Below are 14,896 nucleotides of genomic sequence, written 5' to 3' on the forward strand. Positions count from 1 at the left end.
AAGTCAGTCTGTGGAAACGGTTTACTGATGAGAAGAAATGTGTTATGTTCAGAAATATTCTTCACAGTTCCTCATCCTCAGCTACATCATGCACTGCTAGTGCTGTATAATACTTAACTAAAATGATGAAGTACCTATTGGAGAACTTTTTAATCACTCATAGCTCATACAAAAATGTCCTAAGAACATCTATATACATTTACGCTTATTAAAAAATAGCAGGATCTATAAACATGATAGCATGATTATACAATTTATTCTAGCAACTAGCCAGATAGCTATGCCTTAAATTAATTAGCATTTTGCACAGGTTGAATTCAGTTCTTTTATATAACAGGAGCCAAAATATAGGCATAAAAAATATACTGTCAGCTTAGCATTAAGATCCAGAGGCTGAACGTTTATGGCTAGCAGTTCACCCTCGAATAAATTAGCTTAGCACACATGACTGGTCCAAAAGCTATGGAGTTTTTTTTTTAGTGATATCGCAAACTCAACTCATATGTAATACTCTTCAAATCAGTTTTATACAAAAATATTAATGAAGATCTGTGTTAAGAAATTTGACCCAGACTTCAATTTACATAATCAGAATCAGCCATCCATGAGGAACGAAGGACTTAAACATCACATTTTTGTGTTCAGTGCTACTTTACAACTTTGCTTTCATTACCCATCCTGATCTTTGACTCCATTTATGGGGAGCTCTTCCTTGTTTGTTATATTGTAGTCATCCTTTTGTCCTTTGTGTGTGTGTGTGTTTCTGCCAGCAGCTGTATGTACAGATCCTTCACTTTAATGTGCATCTACATCCAACCTTTTAAACACTGAACAATGGCTGTCTCTGTATTAAAAGCACTCGTGTAATCCACCTCACATTAGTACTGTTTGCCATGAGATGACTAAAACTATACTTCAGGGCAAGTTAGCACTAACTGATGAATGAATGCAGCTTTCTGGCTAAACAGGTTAGCAAGACAGTTCCTACATAGCTGAGTGCTGCACAAGCTTGCGTGCAGCTTCGCTAGAAAGTCTGATAGCCAAGAACTTGCCACTTTTCCAGGAAGAGGTCATTTAATTGAGATGACCGACCACAGACCTTTTCCCATAGCCTGTCTGCAAACATGCAAGATTATCTTGTTTTTCAACCGCTAGCTGCTTCAAATAACTCTTTAATCATTTTTAAAAACTGGATTCTGTGCACTTTTGTAAGTCCAGTCACTATATCTTGCTCTGAAGATGCTTACCCTGCATGTACCTTGTAATTTTGTCACACTAATACTAGCTTTGTTGGCAGATTAGCAAAGACAACTGTTCTAGCTACATACACTCACCAGAGACACCAATGATCTCTGCTACTTCCTTCCAAGCCTTATTTTTATTCATAATGCCTCTATACATATTTAATGAGAGGTCATATACTGTATGACAGGATGAAGATGAAACCACAGTTATGAGATTTTCTTCAATTTTTGTGCGTCAAACAGTAACTTTATATTTACATTTAGAGTATTTAGCTGAAGCCCTTATTCAAGTAGGAACTAAAGTTGTGAGTGGGTTACTGAAGAAACATGGGACCACGCTCCCCATAGGATTGGTCCAATGACTCATTCGAGCCAATCATTTGGATTTGTCAGTTTCTCGAAAAATCTCAATTCAAATGTAGCTCATTGCTTTGACGCTATTGCTGAAATTGCAGCTGTATCATGCACATACATACAAAATGAGTGGTTGCTTTGTCACTTGCTAGTGTTTTAGCATAGTGTTGTGTTGTTATTCTGTCACACATTGTGTTCAAATGACTTTTTTCATACTTATCACCAGCGAATGGAAGTGTGGAGAACAAATCAGAATGTAACCTTCAAGATTCTGAAGCTTGTGGTCAGAAAAGTGTACAAAAGGCTGAGACTACTCTGCGTGTGTACTTGTCACTTAACTAGTTTAAGCCTCAGTTGCTTCGCCCCAACTAATGGAGCATTTGATAACTTTTATCCACTTTTCTGGCCATAAGATTCAGAATCTTAAATGTTGCAATCTGATCTCAGCAGTGGTGCAGCATTTCCTCCAACATCCAAAAAACATAGGTGGCTTGGCTATAGGTGGCTTGGCTACTTTAAAGTGCCCTTAAGTGTAAATTAGTGTGTGATTGTGTGTTTCCGTGGTGTCCTATCCAGGGTGTATTCCTGCCTCAAGTCCAGTGTTCCTGAGATAGGCTCCATATCCACCATGAATAGGATAAAGCACTTCCTGTAGATTCCTATCTAAACCTATAAGATATATATAAAGCATGGAATTATCTGTATATTTTCAACATAATTAATTTGTCCTTCTTTTTCAATGACTGTTATATTGTAATTTTATACACACACACACACACACATATATATATATGTATATAGTCTGGTGTCAAACTGGTGAGAATGGCTTCACTTTTAAACCTGATTCCTCTCAAGGGTTAACCGTCACGTTTTTCCTCTGGATTGCTCATTAGCAATCTAGACTTGGATCTCTGTCAATCTGCTTTGTTTTTTTGGTTTGGTTTTTTTTTTAAATGCCCTCTACAAATAAAAGTGTAATAAATTTTAGATTCCAGTCATGTTGTTTAATGGAGTATACTTTAATTTCATACTTTTGTCTGGTTGAAGTCACTCTCCACGCTCACTTAATGCTTTAAGGTATACGTGTGTAAGATATTTCTAAGAACAGATCCATAGGATTGGTTTGTTTTTCTTTTTATGAGGAGACTTGTTAAAGTGAAATACAAGATTCTCGATTCCTGACCAGATTTTTGCAGTCTTTCCATTAAGTAAATACAACTATGAAAAGAACAAACAATTTGACCACAGAGCTGTTGCATTCTCAAATCTGATTGGTCAGAAAGTGTTGATTAATGTTCTCAAACAGCAGCCCTGACTGTAGTTCCGGTTGTAACTCAAATCACAGGTTTACATAAATGTGCTCCTTCTAATGCATTATCGTTTCTATAGTAACAGCTCATTCACAGGGACTTATACAGTGGAAGCTCCAGTATAACTGTAATTGTGGATATGGTGAAGTTTTCTGTAAGGAGACGTTTATTTAACATTCATAGAAGGAGTCTCCAGTTTCAGCGCTTTGTAGAGGTAAGGCTGTAAATCTTCTATTTAAAAAAAAATGATGAAAAATGCCTTTACGCTAACTTTTTTCAACACTTATGTACCGTTTAGTATTTCTTCTTAAATACTTAAACTCAATGTAAATTCTAATCAATTATTAATCATATAATTACTACTCAGCGTAAAAAAAAATTGACAGGCGAGTGAGTAGAGGAAATATAAAGTGCTTTTAGCTTCACACACTCTGTCATGATTGACAGGCGCTCCAGAGTCGTGTGTGTTCTCATGCATGGCAGCTGGCGGATGTCAAACACACATTAAAGACTGAGTAACAAATAGGTTCTCCACTGGCTTAACTATTTCCTCTGTCTCTTGATCTATCACCCCTGCTCATGGTGCATCCAATCAGAGAGAGAGAGAGAGAGCGAGAGAGAGAATGGGGGAAGAGAGCAGGAGAAAAGCTGAAGGTAGGACCATTATTTGCTGAGGTCCACAAAATGGGGAGAAAAGACTGCAGAGCATTAATTCTCTCTCTCTCTCTCTCTCTCTCTCTCTCTCTCTGTCTCTCTCTCTTTCAGTGCAGCACTGAAACATGATGCATGCAGTCCATTCAGAACCGTGTGTAACCCATTCACACATCGAAGTGTGTTATATGTGTCCATGTGTGTGTATCAAATCATATGATTAGAAAAAAAACATATTTTCTGTAATTCCTGACAAAGAAACACACTCTCGTACACACACTTTTGCAGGAAGGAGAGATGTGGAGAAGTGAACGATTTTTTTTATTGCTGCAGTAAAACAAAGAATGACTCTCTCCCTCCTCCCCCTATCTCTCTCTCTCTCACTCTCTCTCTCTCTCACTTTCATGAATGAATGTGGTGCCTACAGTATCTCTGTCTTTCCTCCATGGATCCACATCTTACCTTTCTTATTCACACTTTTAAGTTCTGCATAAAACACTCAGATTACAGCAGGCGAGCCAAACTTCCTCTCTCTCTCTCTCTCTTTCTCTGTGTTCTATTCACAGAGGTAGCACAGCACCTCTTCCACCTCATTTAAACACTCTCCATCCATTTCTGCCCTCTCCCAATTTCAGTCTATCTGTCCCTGACTTGTAAAGTGAGCTAAACCAGAGTAAACTAGTAAGTTCTGCACAAATTCCATCATCTCTCTTCATCTTTGTTCACTCTATCAATTTCATTTCCCCCTCAGCTTCATCCACTCTTCATCCCCTCCTTCTCTCTCTCTCTCTCTCGTTTTCTCTCTCTCTCTCTCTCTCTCTCTCTCTCTCTCTCGATGCCTCCTATAGAGTTCTTGCTTCACTCTGCGCCTGCAAACTGTCCCAGGATCCACAGCAAAGAAAATCACTGGGAAATGGCGACAGAATAAGATAAGGTAAGATGACTTACTGACAGGAATTTTTTTTTAAAGATTGGAGATTCGATATCAATATAAAACTCTTTAAAATATTACATGACAAACACAGTTATTAAAAAAAAAAACTAACATTAAATGCAATTTTACCAAAGTTAAAAAACACTCAACTAACTGTATAACTGGCTGAATCCTAAATGTCTATGCTGCCTTCTTCACCGTATTTAGTGCACTAATAACAGATTAGCCATCTAACTAGCTATCTAGCTAGCAACTAACTGTGTTTTTGTTATATGACCCATTTTCATTGTTTTATATCATTTACTATTGCCGTTTTTACATTTACCAAACTTGCTGTAAAAAAGTAATGTTTTTAAAAATATGACGCATTTTCTTTGTTTTTTTTTTTCATTCACTCCTGCTGGTTTTACATGTTAGCGTCATGTGAAAACTAGCTAGCAAAGATTTTACTGCATTTTTATTGTTTTTGCATGGTTCAAGGTTGCTGTTTCTACATCTTAGCATCATGTGAAAACTAGCTAGCAAAAAAATTAACAGGTTTAACTGATGTATTTTCCTTGTTTTACACTGTTCACTACTGCTGTTTTTGCATGTTAGCATCATGTGAAAACTAGCTAGCAAAGATTTTACTCCCCTTAGTGATGCATTTTTATTGTGTTACATGTTTCAAGATTGCTGTTTCTACATGTTAGCATCATGTGAAAACTAGCTACAAAATGTAACAGGTTCTAAAGGTACAACAGTTTTTTTATTGGGTTTTTTTTTTTACGTTCACCATGGCTGTTTCTACATGTTAGCATCATGTGAAAACTAGCTGGCAAAAAATTAACAACTTTAACTGACACATTTTCATTGTTTTACACTGTTCACTACTTCTGTTGTCTAGCTGAATCAAATCGACTGAAATGGGAAATGTAGCAGGAAAACTGACAGGGATAGCTGTATTTTGAATGTTAGTGTTAATAAATTATCATGAAAACCTCTAATGTAACTTTCGACATGGAAAGACGAACACACTATACATTCAGTATTCAAATACTTAAAGTCATGAAAACATTGTTGCTAAGCAACTGGAAAAAATGGACACCAAGCAGTCACTAGCTAATGATTGCAGCTAACCAGTCCAATTAGTTAGCTACTACAGACAATGTAAATGTGTAGTGACAGTGAAAACAAGTTAAACATGTCAGGAATATAGACATTTACCTCAGATGTGCTGGTAAATTACTAAAAAAAAGACTTTTTTGGACACACTATTGCAGCCTATGAGCTAGCTAGTGAATAGCCTGGTAGCTAATCAGTGTATGAGATAACACTTATATAAATCAACACATTCAGCATCCATGCATGACAGCGATGTTTAAAGATATAAGCTCTAGCTATATGGCACTTTAGTTCGTCATATAGTTATTTACGTTTATGTTACATTTGCATGCTTGCTTTGCATTATGGGTCTCTCATTATGGGGCACTGAGGTTACGCCATATAAATATAAAATAACAACTTTTTAATGAGTTCTTTTAACAGGTATTATGAATTCTAGTATTTGGGATCTTTCTCAAAATGGTGGACATTATAGTAAGGATACTAGTCATCAGTTACATCCACTGTTTAAATGCTATTTTTTAAGATGTTTTAATTTAGTATTTAGTATTTATCGTTAGTCATGCGACCACTTGCTGAGCAAAGGGGCACAAACATGCAAGAAGTGATTTTCTTTGAGATTTGCACACTAATTGCCTACATAAAGCCCAGCTTGAACACAAATCAAATGTTATGTTTTGAATATGTGAATTAATTCAGCGTACAGTATTTTATTGCTCTGGCTTAATAACTTAATGAACAGGTTTGTCTGCCATTTTTTACAGAACAGGAAATTACACTGTATCAAATCACAATGATTTTGGGTCAAGTTCTGCTCCTGATGTCTACGTTTATAGTCGTTCCCTCGCTTTACCAAAGGGGCGTGCAACAAACTTCATTTGGGCTTATAATGTAATGGAAGGGCACTTAAGATGGCGTCCTGGATTTCCCTTAAGGGAAAACAGTGAGGGAAACGTAGTTTTTCTAATCTATCTTTAAAATCGTATGAAATATTACAGGTGTACAAACTCCTTTAAATGTTACAAACTGCAGCTTTAACGTTTAATGTTTAAGTTGACGTTTAACATGAATCTTTTTGGTTAGAAGCATAATTGGCTATATTGGTATAATTCTGCTATCTATAAATGTTGCAATCTGATTGGACGCCTGTCAAAATTAAATCATATGAAAATGGAATCATGTGATCATCATGTCCTATTCACTGAGTTTTGTCATTTTGTCCACAATGAACTGCTTATGCGTTAATATATATAGTAATTTGTGAATGGCAAGACAAACATGCTATACACTCACTGTTCAAAGTGATTAAAGTCATGAGAACACTGTTGCTAAGCAACTGGAAAATATGGACGCCAAGCAGAGACTAGCTAATGATTATGGCTAATCAATAAGTTAGCTACTACAGACAATGTAAACGCGTAGTGAAAGTGGAAACAGGGCAAAAGCGTCCAGAATGGAAACATTTTCCTCAGATGTGCTGGTAAATTACTAAGAAAATTCTTTGTGTCACATTTTTGAGAACACTGTTGTATGCGATAACGCTAACATACTGTGTACGTGTGCCTTTGTTAGCACCAGGGATTTCATTGGAGCCTTTCCAACATAAACTTTTTGCTTCAAATGCAGCTGCACAATGTGATTATACAGATGCGTAAAAATGGAGGGGAATAAAAGACAGGCTACAGTACACACACACACACACACCACAGATCACATTAGGAGGTCCCCATGGGGTTTGATGGTGTGTAATGAAGAACCTTGCTTTGAGATTAGCTAATACAAGCAGAGGAGAGAAGAGAATGAACCAAACGAACGGAAAAAAGGAAGACGGGAGTCAGCAGGATGTGTAAACGTGATAGAATTATAGTGGAAAACAGTACATTAGGAGAGTAGAGGACAGGGAAAACAGGAAAAAGGAGCAGGTGGAAGAGAAGTGATGGCGTACCAGATGTGCTGACTGAGCAAAAAAAAAACAGGTTTAAAAAAACAAACAAAAAAAAACAGAAATTGTTAAAAGGAATTTATTGTGTGTTTGAGTGCTGGATGGGGGTTGGATTGAAACGGGAAGATGAATAGGAATACTGAGAGAAGAATGAAGTGAAAGAAGGAGTCAATACACAGAATAAGGCAGAAAACAAAGGATGACAGACTGTCAGAGAATGAGGGAAAATGGAAAGGTGGATAGAGAGTGACAGATAGATAGACAGATAGATAGAGTGAGAGTGAGAGACAGGCAGATAGATTGACAGACAGACAGATAATTAGAGAGAGAAAGACAGACAAGCAGATTATATATATATATATATATATATATATATATATATATATATATATATATATATATATATATATATATATATATATATATATATATGTGTGTGTGTGTGTGTGTGTGTGTGTGTGTGTGTCTGTCTCTCTCTCTCTCTCTCTCTCTCTCTCTCTATATATATATATATATATATATATATATATATATATAAATATATACACACACACACATATACATGTATAGAGAGAGAGACACAGACAGACAGACAGAACAATACTCTATTGGTCCTAAAGAAAGAAAGAAAGAAAGAAAGAAAGAAAGAAAGAAATTTTATTGATTCTGAGGGAAATTGCAAATGAACGAGGAATGAGAAGCAAATAAGTAACAGATGTGTTTATAAAATGATGTGAAATCCAGTGATCCTCAGCACAGCTGCGTTAAACCCGTCTCCCCTCCCTGCCTCCCTCGCTCCATGGTGCAGTGTTCACTCTCTTTCTCCTGCATTTCTTTACTGCAGCTCACACACTTCCAGCTTGAGTGGAGCTCAGGGGCCACCTAGAGGGCAAGTCAGCTAACTACAGAGCCCAAAACACTGCAGTCCCCCCGCCCCTGCCTGCTCTCTGTGTGTGTGTGTGTGTGTGTGTGGATGGCTTACAATAACCACAGGCCCTTCTGTTGATTTTGAGCTCTGAGCCTGTGTGTATGTGTGTGTCAGAGGAATACTCGTCACCATTAAGACTCATTTAAATAATGAAGAAAACCTCTGTTGTAATTGTCGCTGTGTTTTGCAAGTACTTAATGGCGGGGCTAGGTTTTAACAAAAAAAGCATGTATCAGATAAAAAATACACTACACCAATCTTTATTTAATCTTCATTACTAATAATAATGAATGTAGGTAGCAAGCTAGGCTAGTTAGTTAGCTGATACTAGCTAGGACTGGTAAGAGCTAATCTAAACCACCTAAACATCTCACTCTTTGTTACCCCTTGTCTAAAAAACCTGGACATGCTACTGGATATCGATAATGAAGTACATGACATGGGCAAAAACACACGCCAAGACATAACGCAAAGGTCATCAGTAGGACTCTCTGGGTCTGAATGTTAGCAACGTCAGTTTGACAGATGTGTGAAGATTTTTTTTAAAAAATTACATTTAGCTGTAACCGTATATTCACACTAGCGAGTGACAAGATGCTCGTGTCTCTTATGGGTGTGGCCTGTCCAAAATATTCTTTTAGTTTGGATGAGAAACAGTAGTAGCTATATATATATATATATATATATATATATATATATATATATATATATATATATATATATATATATATATATACAGCTTCTAAAGCTAACTAGTTCAACACAATTTAAATAACGCTTGTGAAAATCTGTTGTTTGATTCACACGCTAGTTTTCGTACTAGTTTAGTTGACAGATTAGCAAAGCAAGCTAACTGTACAAGCTACGTACACTCACCAGAGCTTCCTTTCAAGCTTTATTTTTCTTTGTAACATCTCTATACATTTTTAATGAGAGGTCGGATATGACAGGATAAGATGAATACATGGTTATAAGTTTTCTTTCGTTTTTGTCGGTAAATGGGAACTAAGTGCAGGTAGGAACTCAAGTTGTGAGAGCGAGACTGAAGAAACGTTGGACCACACATGGTAGAGGTCTCGTTCGAGGATTTGCATAAAGGTGAGAAAAACTAAATTCAAATGTCACTTGTTGCCGAAATTGTTGCTCAGTGTCTCACACATACGTAGAAAATAAACGTCTTGTGTCACTTATTAGTGAGAACGTAGGGTAAAAGGTGAACGAGGCATAGAGGCCTTGTCTTACAGCGAAAGGCTTATGTGTCTATGTGTGTCTGTGTGTCTTCGTCCCTGGAACTAGAACTAACACTATTCTTAAGATAGTTTTAACTCCCCTCTGCCTCCAGCTCTTGTTAAAACCTAATTAATAAAAGTGCCCTCTCCGGTTAATTACCATCCCTTTATAGTTTCCCATTAAGCACTCAGGGAATGAAGCCAGAGAGAGAAGCAGAAATATGGAGATATAATTGTGTTAAGCCAAATCAAATCCGAACTTGATGGAAACTATTCTTAGCAGAGGGATGGAGAGGGAGGACGCAGAGAAACGAACCCAAAAAAAAAACAAGAAGAGACCAGAGGAAGAGCGAAAAGGACGAGGCGGAGGGCTGAGAACCTGGTGTCAGAGGTGAGATCTCAGATTCAAGGGGTGTTTATATCTTTGGAGGATGTGATCTGAGGGAAGCATGCCATCGAGAAGAGAGAACAAAGACATAACCGAATGTTTAAGATGTTTTAAGAAAGAGAGACAATATATATTTCTGAATATAAAGTATAAAAAGCTTGGCAAGACTAACTAGACATGAAAACATTTGCACTAATGTCTATTCTTGTCTTATTTAGCTTACAGGCTACCTTCTAGCTATCCACCAACATTAGCTATTTAAAAACATGCTAGGGTTATCTATATGCTTCTAAATAGAAAAGAAGTGTTGTTGTCCTACAAACATTCGACCACTCGTTCACACAGACAGATGGACAGACAACCTGAAAACACTATGCAATCGAGACATACAAACAAAAAAAAAGCTTTACACAGTCTCAGATTGCTAAGTGACTGTCAACGTTTGTAAAGTTTAGCTAGCTAGATAACTCCTGCCTTAAATCCGCATTAAGTCTCTCATAAAGTGAAACATCAAAACGTCCACCTATAAAAAGTTTTTTATTTTATTACTTGTTATTATGTTGCAGCAATAGGTGCCTATCCAAGATGGCGACACCCAGTAACGAATATTTGATTTTTTTTTTTTTTTTTTTTTGCTAGCTAGTTAACAGAAGAGAATATTTTAGACCTTATCCACCTGTTGGTCTTATGAAGTGGTTAAGTGAGAGAACTTTGATGCTGCTTTAAGTCATTTATTCCTGTGTACAGTATTGAAATATTAATATTTAGGGTCAGTTGGTATAAACATGTTAGCAAGGCTAATTTCTGTCTTCCAAAGATTAAAAGATATCAGTGTAAGATTTCATTTTTTGGCGTCCACATCAGATTATTTGCTTTTAACAAATGTGATTTTTTTTTTTTTTACCTTTGTGGAACCGAGCAAAACAGCACCACTAAAGGTCATAAGAGAAATGCACAGAATGGTATGAAGAAGTAAGAAGTGAGGCTGGGGCTGATTTCTTTCGAGCCCAGACTGCAGATTCATGCAGCCGTGTCAGGGAAAGTCGTGTCAGGTGATCACATAGAGTGACAGATTTGATCTCCATTCGATCTGATATTTTTCAGACACATCTGTAATACATCATCAGCAGTGATTGAGAAGACACGTGTGAAATACCATCGCAGGATTTACAAGCGTGAACGAGGTGGAGTATTTATCTTTTTTTTTTTCGTTTTCTAAAATGCCTTTAGGGGGAAACTAAAAGTAGATAGACTAATCAGACATTGTCCAGTCAAAGCAGAAATGACATAGATGACAGAACTCTACTGTTTAGTGTGTTTGGGATTTGGAGGAAACACAGCAAGAAGCTAGTAGAGCATTATGGATCTGATCGTTTTTGCCCCATATTATTCTAATTATGTCATCTGTGAGACTTCATGATATACTGCACTGCTCAACCGTAATAATTTCTTCCTCAATCTATTGATAGATATTAGATTTTAGTCCTCTTTCTAATATCATGACCAGCCGCCCCCTCTAAATATCTGTCCACTTTGTGTTATGTGTAGTTGCCAAACACTATTTCTGATATTGATGCTCACCAAAATGGCTCCACCTACAGATTTCCAGTGAAACTCCAGATGCACGTTTCATAAAAAAAAAAAAAAAAAAAAATGGAGAGTCACGTCACTGAGTATTCTTGGCAAGAAGGTCTATTATAAAACAGTGGCCAGACATCTGGGATCAGGAATGAGAAAATGAAAATGAGGCTGCTCCTTCAACAGAGGGGAACGAAGGATTGTTTTTTACACTGCTTACAAGGAATCTGATCACAGTGTAACTAAAGGAAGGTGTCATTAATTCCATCGATGACAAAAAAAAAACACAAAGGATTGGACACTCAAAGGTAAAGATAGAGATAAGGGGAGAGAGAGTGCACAGAGAGAGAGAAAGAGTGAAAAGGGGGGAGTTTGGCATGTGTAAAAGGGTTTATAGTGTAAAAACAGAAAGATGCTTCGATATGGATTTATTAAAGCGTCCGTTAATGGTATTGAAAGTCTTCCTCTGTCTTGGTGTGCACACATGTGGTGTGTGTGAGTTCATTTGGACATCAGGACATAGCTGCTGTTTTGATTGCAATGTCATTGAAGAAGTTCACTAAAGAGCCATTTAGGTTCCCTATAGTACTGTTCTGTCCTTCATAAAGATTCCTCCACATAAGGGTAACATTTATGGTGAGATTATTTGGGTTTCTGTGGAACCCATACAAATGTTCTGAATCCACAAAGCAAAGAGTTCTTTAGGGGAAAATGGTTCTCTAAATTGATGCCATTAACTGAATAATCCTTCTCTTCCACATAATGAAAACATTTATTGTGAGATTATTTGGCTCTCTGAAGAACCAACAAACAATGGATGAATAACCATTAATGGAAAGGTTCTTTAGGAAACAATCAGGGTTCTCTAAAGTGACACCATAAACCGAATAATTATTTCCCATCACAAAGATTCTTCAATATAATGGTAACATTCGTGGTCGGATTATTTGGAACATTTGGTTCTCAGTGGAAACAACAAAAAATGTTTCATATCCATTAATCAAAAGGTTCCTTAGGAAACAAAAACAGTTCTTTAAAGTGATGCTATGAAGTGGACCATTATTTCTCACCACAAACATTCTTCCATATAATGGTACCATTTATGGTTGGACTATCTGGCTTTCTGTGGAACCAACAAAAATAGTTCAATATCAGCTGATGAAAGGGTTCATTAGAGGAAACAAATGGTAAAAAATGGAATATCCACTTACCAAAAGGTTCTTTAGGAAACCAAAAAATATATTCTCTAAAGCGATGCCACAAACCGAACAATCATTTTCTTCAGCAAAATGGTAACATTTGTGGTAGAGTTATTTCATTCTCTGTGGTTGAACATCCATTAACCATAAGGTTCTTTAGGAACCTCAGCATCACACTAGAGAACCTTTTCAAGCACCTTTATTTTTAGGAGTGTGGAAGCAGCCTACTTGTTGCATGAAAAACACTGTCATTGGGGCACGTTTACATTTTACAGCCCACTGGAGGGATTTTGCAACCTGTGCACGAGATCACGACACGCGCCAGAACACACACACACACACACACGCACACACACACAGAGCACAAGACAGCTATAAGTAGCTACTTACTCGCGTCGGGTCTGGCTCGGTTCGTGTGGATGCGGTGCGTGCGTGGCGCGCGCGTTAATCAACGCACACATGAACACGCGCGCGCGAACCGACCAGGCGGAGGAATGTGGCTAATTTCTTAATGAGGGGGAAAAAAACTGGAGTCAGATCACAAGATGTGCACGCCTGAGACTGGACGCATTGCTGTGTTTAAGCTACTAAACGCACCTGGTCTTCTGTGGTGTCTCTTTAACAAATGTCTGCAAAAAATATATATCTATATAAATAAATAAATAAATAACCAAAATAAATGAATAAATGCGAAACAGGTCTCAGGTTAATTCTGGCTTTGTAGAGCCTGTATATTTCTATTTCTGTCCCTGCTTTAGTTTCCCGGAAAGGTGCAGTCCATCCAGCCCAAGCGAGCGCGCGCGACCCAACAGCACCTCCGTCGAGCTGTCGGTGTTTCTCTCTCTCTCTCTCTCTCTCTCTCTCTCTCTCTCTCTCTCTGTCTGTCTGCCTTTTTTTCTTTTCACTCTCTTCTTCTGGTCGTCACCCGCTCCAAAAATGACAAAATGTCATTAAGAAAAAAATAAAAAACAAAAAAAAAAACAGATAGCTGAGGAAAACACGCAAAAGAGTGCGGTGGATGCGGGTGTGTAGCTGCGGTCCGTGCGCATTTGCTCCTTTTGCCTCTTTATTCCTGACGAGGTGTGTGTTTAGGTCAATTTTTGGGCTTTCCGACGCGCAGTGTAATCCTTAGAGTAATATAGTGGTCAGTTCTGTCCCCTCCCTCTCTCTCTCTCTCTCTCTCTCTCTCTGTGTTGGATTGAGGGGAAGGTGGCAGCTGGTGCGCCCCTCTCTCCCCCAGACTCCACCCTGTGCCACTTAACCATCTAAGCGCCACGAGCCGGATGCTGCAGCATTGCCATGCATGCGTGCTATAAATAAATCCAGGAGTCCCCCTGTTCTGGTGTGTTTCCCTGCTCTAACACACTCTGTGAGGGAGATGAGGTGTGTCAGGACACGCTGTGTTTAAGAGTGTATTGGTGTATTAGAGAATGTGTAGACAGTGTGGTGGAAATAAATGGTACAACAGAACCGATAACCACAATGTGTCTTTGAGTCACGTGATCACATGACAAAGTCATAGCATACAAATTAAATCTGATTGCGCAATGTGCCTGGATTTCATTCAGTCTCTTACTAATGAAGCAAGACAAGGTACAAACACCTTTAATCCTATATTTATATACACACTACGGCTGTATGACCATCACACCCATATGTGGTTCTTCCCCAAACTGTTCCCACAAAGTTGGAAGCACACAATTATACAGAATGTCTTTATACACTGTAGCATTACAATTTCCCTTCACCGGAACTCCAATCTGTTCCAGCATGACAATGCCCCTGTGCACAAAGCGAGCTCCATGAAGACATGGTGTGTGAAGGTTGGAGTGGAGGAACTGGAGTGTCCTGCACAGAGCCCTGACCTCAACCCCACTGAACACCTTTGGGATGAACTGGAACACCGACTGCACTCCAGACCTCCTCACCCAACATCAGTGCTATGGTTTATTCTCCTTAGATTGTAACCTAACCTTCACATTAAATTTCATTAAATGAATTTACAACAGTGAGACCATTTAGTATTGAATGAAAC

The 14,896-nt window shown here is 37.9% G+C and overlaps 1 protein-coding gene and 1 long non-coding RNA gene across 12 annotated transcripts in view; one reads left to right on the forward strand and one right to left on the reverse strand.

The window, feature by feature from the left end:
• kcnc3a (potassium voltage-gated channel, Shaw-related subfamily, member 3a) overlaps positions 1-14,004 on the reverse strand; it is a 97,133-nt gene extending 83,129 nt beyond the window's left edge. For 5 of the 10 annotated variants that reach the window (XR_008303170.1, XR_008303171.1, XM_034309836.2 and 2 more), the window contains exon 1: positions 13,252-14,002. The gene's annotated coding sequence lies outside the window, so the exon portion shown is untranslated. Of the gene's footprint in view, positions 1-13,251 lie in introns of all 10 variants that reach the window. The other 5 variants (XM_026916271.3, XM_026916270.3, XM_026916272.3 and 2 more) reach the window with 3 other exon arrangements.
• Positions 2,659-14,769, forward strand: LOC113528035 (uncharacterized). Of its 2 annotated transcripts, XR_004579351.2 has the most exons (4): positions 2,659-4,493; positions 9,977-10,087; positions 11,189-11,268; positions 14,631-14,769. It is a non-coding gene; the product is annotated as an uncharacterized LOC113528035 (long non-coding RNA). The 2 variants fall into 2 exon arrangements; XR_008303173.1 differs by having other exon boundaries at positions 9,977-11,268.
• The last annotated feature ends 127 nt before the right edge of the window (positions 14,770-14,896 follow it).

The sequence above is a fragment of the Pangasianodon hypophthalmus genome, chromosome 13 (genome assembly GCF_027358585.1).
Source record: "Pangasianodon hypophthalmus isolate fPanHyp1 chromosome 13, fPanHyp1.pri, whole genome shotgun sequence".
NCBI lineage: Eukaryota > Metazoa > Chordata > Actinopteri > Siluriformes > Pangasiidae > Pangasianodon > Pangasianodon hypophthalmus.